The following is an 8,142-nucleotide window of genomic DNA, read 5'->3' as shown; positions in this document are numbered from 1 at the left end:
CTGGACAATATTATCAACAATGTTTGGTATGCTTTTTATAGTGTGATCTAGATATTTTGTTGTGTTAGTGAGGATTTGCCACTATGTGTCTGTGTCTTTTTACCGGGGTTTCGAGAGAAGTTATTCTCGGCCATTCGCTTTGTTAGCAATTGAACTGGTCAACAAGAATAACTAGTTTCTTTCAAAGTTGACTTTGCTTATAATATAAACGCACTCAAAGCATGATTTCTCCCATTCGGTTTTTGATCTATGTATTTTCACTCCATTTTCATCACATCAGTCATGCGTTATCAATGTGGCAAAGAGTTGAGTGACAAATCAGCCGTTTCTCATCTTTAGAAAGGGGGTTTCTTGTCAATGCAATAACATGATTTCAGTATGTCATTTTCATACATCAGGTTTGCTGTTGCCAATGTGGCATAAGTTGGCTGATAAATCCCTATTTTTTCATGTTTAGAAAGCGTTGTCATTAAATCATCAGGTTGTTTTCTCGAGTCTAAATGGAGCACTTTTATATTTGAGCTAGATGTGATGTGTGTGTGATATATTAGCTTATTCAAACATGTCTGCATGGTAATGGTTTTATTTGATAATTAATATGGGTTAAATCATGGGATTGGATCATTTTCATATTTGAAGCTAGATTTGATTTATGCTTGATATATTAGCTTATTTGAACATGTTTGCATGGGTAATGGGTTTGATTTTGGTTTTTGTTTTGATAAATTACCAACTGGTTTATATCGTGCGAAATTTCAAATTCACATATATGCTTGGTGTCTGCAGTATTCTTTTAAACAAAAGGATTTTATGTCACATTATAAGATAAGAAGGCCAGATGTTAGGTTGTGGAGGTTATCGTCGTTAGCATTTGGGGTTTTAGAATAATTTTTATAAAATCGAAGCGGGCTGTGCATTTGTCTCCGTTATCCGTACACTTCAATTTTTGTAATGTTGTAGTCTTTCTAGAAAAAAGTTGGTTGGTTGAACTTGAGCTTATGTTTCTCTTAAACTAGGCTGGTTCTCTATGCCATGTTTTCTCTCTAGAACTCGAGATAATGCACACTAGTTGTTTTAGTTAATTTGAAAATGAAAATGTTTTCCCGTTCATTTAGAATTTGAGAATTTGGGGTTATCCTTTGTTTTCGCTAAAATGTGATATTTATTTTTAATTCGATGGTGGTCCATTGGTTTTCCGATGAATCTCTTACCAGCTAAGATCACAATCATGAGTCAATCGTATCAAGTGATTACTGTTTGTGGGCAGATTTGTTGTTGATGGAATGTCGTAGTGAAGTGTTTCTATACTTAGCTATGTTTGATCTATTCTTTTCATAATTAGTTATATGGAATGCGTAAGGGCGGTTATTGTTACTAAACCATATTTAGTTTATTTTCACGTAGGTTGGCCAAGCACTTTTCCTCTCGATTAGATATGTGATCGTGAGCACCTAATTTTAATGAAGTCACTAAACTTTGCCTTTATATTTTCGCTTTTCACCATTTAACTCTCAAAACATATCAGTGAAGTTATTCAAGTTACAAAAACTTTCAACGTGCGCTTATCTCGAGATTTTTCAACATAGCTCATGTGCTCGCCTAATAGAATTGCCATGTAAACCGGATGATGGAAATAAGTTGTTGATTCAAAGATGGTGGTCAACGAGAGGGACATAGGGTGCCGTATCTCGTGATCGCTCCAATGAAAGTTTTGTAACTCTGAGCTACTCATTACTCGACATATTTCGAAGTCTGGATGGACCGTCAAAATAACAAAAGTTGGGTGATTGTTCAAAACATTAACGTGTGATTTTATACCTTAGTAGGATTAACGTAACATCACCTCGGCATTTCACTCATTTCAGTATCCTCATAGCCAAGATGGGTGTTTCGCCTTTACTAAGGCTATCTCCAACCCAAAACTCTATATTTAGCGGGCCAGCACTATACACATTTCGCATAAAACGAAAGCTTTCTTTCAACCATCATCTCTTATTTTTAATCCTCTGTAAATAGAATATTCTATGAATATATTTCACAATTCTCTATATATTCATACTCATCCACAAATTCTAATCATCTTTTAAATCTTTTCCACTAACTAAATTTGAATTATTTAAAAATATGATTTTAATTTTTATAATTATTACAAAATTATTTATTAAATATAAAATAAAAATTCAATTGTTAAAATGCAAATACAAAACAAATATTACAATAATTATCTTAATAGAAACAAATTACAGACAAGCACCATTGGTAGACACATAGTATCATTGAGACTAGAGTAACACACAAGTTTTTAATTATCTTTGTTACCTGTGATTGAAGCAACCATAAATGTTCAATCAAATGCTACGCGGCGCAATATGAGCTGCTCTTTGTCCTCACCTGTCTCAGAATTCACTCAAGAAACGGTTCAACGAGCAATCTTCTTAATCTTGCAAATTAACTAACCATCGCCCGCCACTTTGCCTAACAACCCACGATCGCCAGCATCGATGGTCTCGCTCATCCCCATCATCATGTCGCATTATAATGCATGCGCCATTATGCTCGTGTCCGAAACATTTTACTCCAGTAAAATCACAAGTACTCCTCGCCAAAGGCCTGTAGCAAAACGAGATCAGTAGAACACCAAACGTTTCTCTCTCAACATCTTTTCTGCATAAGCTTTCAGTCTATCGCGAAAATATCTTCTTGAGTCTCGTGGTTGATGAACAGTTTCAGATAATAGTAGACTATTTTGGATATATGTTATCGGGCTAAATAATATCCCATATCAGTATTCACATATTTCCTCAATGATGTAATGAGCAGGAGGAAAGCACAATTGCAAAGTAGGGCTGCTGAGGAGCAAAATTAGAAAGCACCCAAAAACTGACGCCATTGTCGAAACGTCTACGTGGCACACCAAAAGTCAGCATGCCATATCTAAACGATCACAACTGCCACCGCTTCACGACTAATGGTCGGGCATCTACACCTTCCTCTATATCATGTCCACTTTACGCCGCTGACATCTCCACTTCCAACGTGACATGCCACTAAACTCTCCTAATATTCCCGAAAGTCACGCTGTTCTCCAAATTGCATAAGCGAGAGTCTGCAATATCATTAGCATTAGGTGCATCTAAGATATCGACTTCAAATAAAATCTCTACGATCGCGCGCGCATCTTTTCAAGCTTTCAATTGCGCTCGATTCACCACCTTTCGAGATGATATCAGCCTCAGAGTAATCGGGTTGCAAACCATACGCCAACAGACGCAGAGCCAAAGAGTAATTTTCGTGCAAGCAGACAACCCACCCTCGACTCAAGCACTCACCACAACCGCTGTCAAGAAAGTAACTATCATGCTCTAATCGCCTCAATAATGCGAAGAAATAAACTGACATCCGATATCTTCGACGAAACATTTTCGAGAGTACATCGCGGGTTCTCCGAAAAGTAATCATTCCATCAAATCAAGCGATCCGCTCGACACGAACATCGATAAATCAAATAATGGCCGAATAGAGCCACCATGGGACCGACGGTCAGTTCAAACGACTTCCAGGTTTAACTGAATATCATGCTTATCTTATTGTACTGAAAGTGTAATGAGATAGGCTTTGAGGCGCATAATTCGAAACCCAACGGTTTTGATGTGGTAGAACCATCCGGTCGGCGAGTAGAAAAGACATAGGTGCGCATCATCGAGTTTCGCTTTTGTCTTCTGCATCAGCTGCTATTATCTCAAATTGCTTTATCTTCTCAAGTATCGGGAAGTGCCACATTATTTAAATTGCTTTATCTTATTGATACTGTAGCATCGATAGGGTCAGAGCATGACGAACCCAAATCCAACGGTCTGATGTCAAGAAATCCATCCTGGACGGCCGATAGAAAAGAGCACAGGTGCGTATCATCGAGTTTGCTCTGTCTTCTTGCATCGTGGGGTGGTCTATTATTCGTCAAATTGTACATCTTCTTGCATCGAAGTGCCACATTATTTAAATCGCTTATCCAATCAGGACGGGAAAGCCAGTAATGCAGACAGGTTTCGATAGCATGAAACTCAACACGACGTTTTGATGCTGTTAAATCCATCCGACGGTCGATGTTAGGCAGATATATGCCAGTATCGAGTTTGTTCGTTCTGCTTTGTGACTGGAAGTGTTTCATTATTCAAATCGCTTATATTCTAGCACATTGACTCAATATTGAGTTGCCTCATATGTAAACCGCTCAATGGCCGCCATCTCATTTCAACCATGCTTATCAAAAATCTCTCTTTCATTGAAACCCACTGATGTCTAAATAATCCGTAGTTCTGGGATACTCTCCTTATGAAGCATGTCCACCTTTGTGAAATTTACATGAAATACTCAAGACCCCACTTATTGGAAAATGAACTGCGCCTTAGAACACCATGTTTCGAGTTGAGGAAAATACAATCTGACAAGAGATAAAGCTTTGAGTGGAGTGCTCTGCCTGGGTCTTTACAGAAATGTCGAATGCAAAACAGTAGAAAAGGCATGATTGAACTGATGTATCTCAAGGTGGGAAAATTGAATCCAAGTGGGCATCGCACTCAAGATATTGTAAGTATTTTATATATTTTATTCTTCAAAAGCTTATATTTTTACAAATACATAATTTAAATCACTTATAGATTTAATCGAGCAAAAGAGGATGCTTTCTGGATCATCCCAACTACAAGAAAGGGTTTAAGTTTGATCATGTGTGGCACATCGGGAGGAACTTTGAGTAGGTTTACAGATAATGTCATGACATCTAGACAAATCTGAAAAGCGCATTTGACATTTATCATCGAATCAAAATCACGCTGTAACCGCATACACCCAATCTCCTCGACTTTCTCAATTTTCTTAACTTTGGATGATAGTGTTGGTGTGCTCACCTCCTCAACGCCTAATCGGGATGTAAGAAAGCCAAATCAAGAAAAATGGGCATTTATGACAGTGGGCAACTCTCTTAGTCGCTTAAGATGATAACTCTAAGATTATGGAGATGCAGAGAAGACCATCTGATCGACAAATGTTCATAGAAATGCGTAATAAAAATCTTGCTTAACAAATGAAATATGGTGGACAAAAACTCACGCGTAGATTTGAATTTCTATCATCGATCCAATATTCGTGCTTGATACAAGCACAACAACAAGAAATTTTACGTAAAAAGAGGGCATTTTCAACAACCACCTCCTCGGATCTAATATGTTTAATGACATCTTCGGAATTTTAGGGTGGAAGTGGCGATAACATGCCTGGACTATTTAGCTCCCATCTACTCAAACCTTTATTTTCGCGTCAGTAGTAATATATCGCTATTAGTATACGTTTTAAGATTATTTTCTATGTTTTTATCTTATCGCTTATGTAATTTTCGCTAATCAATGAATTTTAATTGTGAAATTATTTTCTTTAATTTGATATGTCGTTATTAATTAAAAATATAATGAAATTATAACTTTATAATTTAATTAAATTATAAAGTTATAAATATAAATTGTAAAAGAAATAAAGTAAAATTTGAGAATTAAAATAGGAAAACCAAATAGAAAATACAAAAATAAAATAAAATCTAAATTTAAAATTAAAAGCAAAATTAAACAAAATTAAAGACTAGAACAAAACCACACCAAAATCAAAACCGAAAATAGAAAATGCAAAATATAAAATACAAACCCAAAGAATCATTAAAAAGCAAAATTAAAAACAGAATTACTGAAACTTCAAAACCTAAAATCAAAACAAAAAAATAAATTAAAATGAAAATAACGCTGTTATAACAAGGCGGTTACCATCGAGCGGAATCTCATTTCGATACCAAATTAACGTTGGTTGAGAATTAGTCAACGCCAAATGTAACGTACCGCTGATGCCCCAAATTACCCATTTGTATCCCGTTACTAAGATGGGTGTTGGTTCTTTGATAAGGACGACTCTGTTGATTCCCGGGGCCCCGGGATGCTTTTCAATTGTTGTTCTCAAGAAGAACTAAAGATAAGTGATGATTTGTTATGCCTCACAAATTCATTTGCTTAACTACGAAGTTCGAGAAAAAATGAGAGCTGGAACATGCCCTTTTTGTTTTATAGAAGGAGCAGCATACAGATAATAAATAAGTGTATCCCAAGATTCGGTATGTTGTTTATATTCAATTCTCACCTTGACTGCAATGAACAATGTTTAAATTAAATGTTTACTTTCTTTTAAAGTTGGTGGTTTGATACAAGTTTGGTAAATCTATTTCATTTTGAAAATGGATTTAATGTTGCCATATTCTTCATTTCAACCAAGTATGTACAAAGCGTAAGCCACAGCCTAGTAATGAATTTGTTTTATTTTTTATTATTTTTATTATTTTTATTTTTCAAATTAAATTTGCAGTTTGTTACCTCAATTTCTAAAACATTTTCCAATTGGTTAACATAAACCAAACCATTCTAAGTTGATTATGCATTTAAGCCTTGCTGCTCTTGGAGGATCAAGAATTTTTCTGATTGGCCTTTGATCACAGGGTTTCTTAAACCCACTTTTAGATCGATGGTATTTATTTTTTTACATGGTTTCTTTCTATACATCTTATGATTTGAGCTTCTCATGTGCTTGGAATTGGGTCATATTGTTTAGTCATTTCTCACTACATTTAAAGGTTTTCATCCGATTTAAGATTCTTCTGAGTAATCCTCGATGCACCAATTTTATGATCACCTTTCGGATCAGTCTTGAAAGACCTCCTCAACCTCTCCAAAATTCAGGAACACCTTTTCGATCGCCTTGAGGTGGAGTCTCTCAGAAGGCTAATCCAGAGACCTCTCCCTGTCCCCTGCTCTTAAAACGTAGCGCCTCCTGCTTATTACCAAGACAAGAGCTTGCCTTGGAAGCGCTTAGTAGCGAGGGCCAACCCGCCTGAGCCTCCCTCTCGAATTATCTAATTAAGGCTTCAGACTCAAGGTGAATATTAGGAAAGGAGAAACAGGGGAAGAGGGGTAGCCCTCGCCAAATTTCATCCAATTCTCACCAATAGACAGCATGGTTCAAGAGTCAAAGCAACTTCGCTACTGCACCCATTGACGGCACCGCGTTCCTTAGGGACCGATTCACTCATGAGACTAACTTGGTAAAAGCTCCACCGCAAGCGATCTTGTTTTTCATGTGATTTCTCGTTAACAATACCGCTAAGGCATGTCAAAACAATATAAACATCCAAGAATTCTGCTCATATCCCACCTTTCTAGTTTTGAGTTAAAATATTGCCTCTTTAATCAGTTTGCATTTGACAAGACAATATAACAAAGCTCAAACCCATCCTCCCTTAGTTTATTTTATTTTGTATAGATACCAAATTTTCTTGTGTAAAGCTAGACAAGATGATTTTTATTTGAGATTGAAGCTAGACGTGAGCTAACGATATAAAGTTATTGCAACATAGATAGAAGGAAATTTCCTAATAAATAGAAAAAATAGACCTTACATGTAAAGAGTTATAGGCTGTAGATGGATGTCCTTTCTCCCTACTTATCTGACGGTTTAATCCATGGCGAACTAAGGATTAGATGGTTTTGGGTTCATTTAAATCGATAAAAATATTTAAAAAAAAAGAAATGAATTATTTAAAACCTTTGTATGATGAACTATCTGACGATTCACTACAAACCCAAACTCACCTTCCCTTGGGGGGCGCGCCGATGGGACCAGTCAACTCCGGACATCGGCTCATGACACGCTCTTATAATAAAAAGAGGCTTAGGAAGAACGTTTTTATGGTCAAAGAGAAAGCAATATGCGTGCTTACTTTTTAACTTTATCCATTTGGACACGGAAAGAAAGATCGATTGCGTCTGTGGAACGGAACAATATTCCTGCGATTTCTCTTTCCCTTTTGATTAGATGGGAGATATTGGAAAGGAAATTGAAAACCAAGTTACAAAAACTTTTCTACGACGCCTGCACACCCGTTGGACCATATTTGATTTTCCTCAACTCGCCGCCACACGGCGTAGCCGCACGGCAGAAATTCCAACTTTACACAACCAATTTCTACATGAAAGGTTATAGTGCTGTACCTTGACATTGCGCCTTATATACTCAGTCCCTTGATTCATGGAGACCTAGCAACAAGTGTAGGCT

The sequence above is a fragment of the Dioscorea cayenensis genome, chromosome 9, assembly GCF_009730915.1.
Source record: "Dioscorea cayenensis subsp. rotundata cultivar TDr96_F1 chromosome 9, TDr96_F1_v2_PseudoChromosome.rev07_lg8_w22 25.fasta, whole genome shotgun sequence".
Taxonomy (NCBI): domain Eukaryota; kingdom Viridiplantae; phylum Streptophyta; class Magnoliopsida; order Dioscoreales; family Dioscoreaceae; genus Dioscorea; species Dioscorea cayenensis.
Note: the sequence above shows the minus strand (reverse complement) of the source record.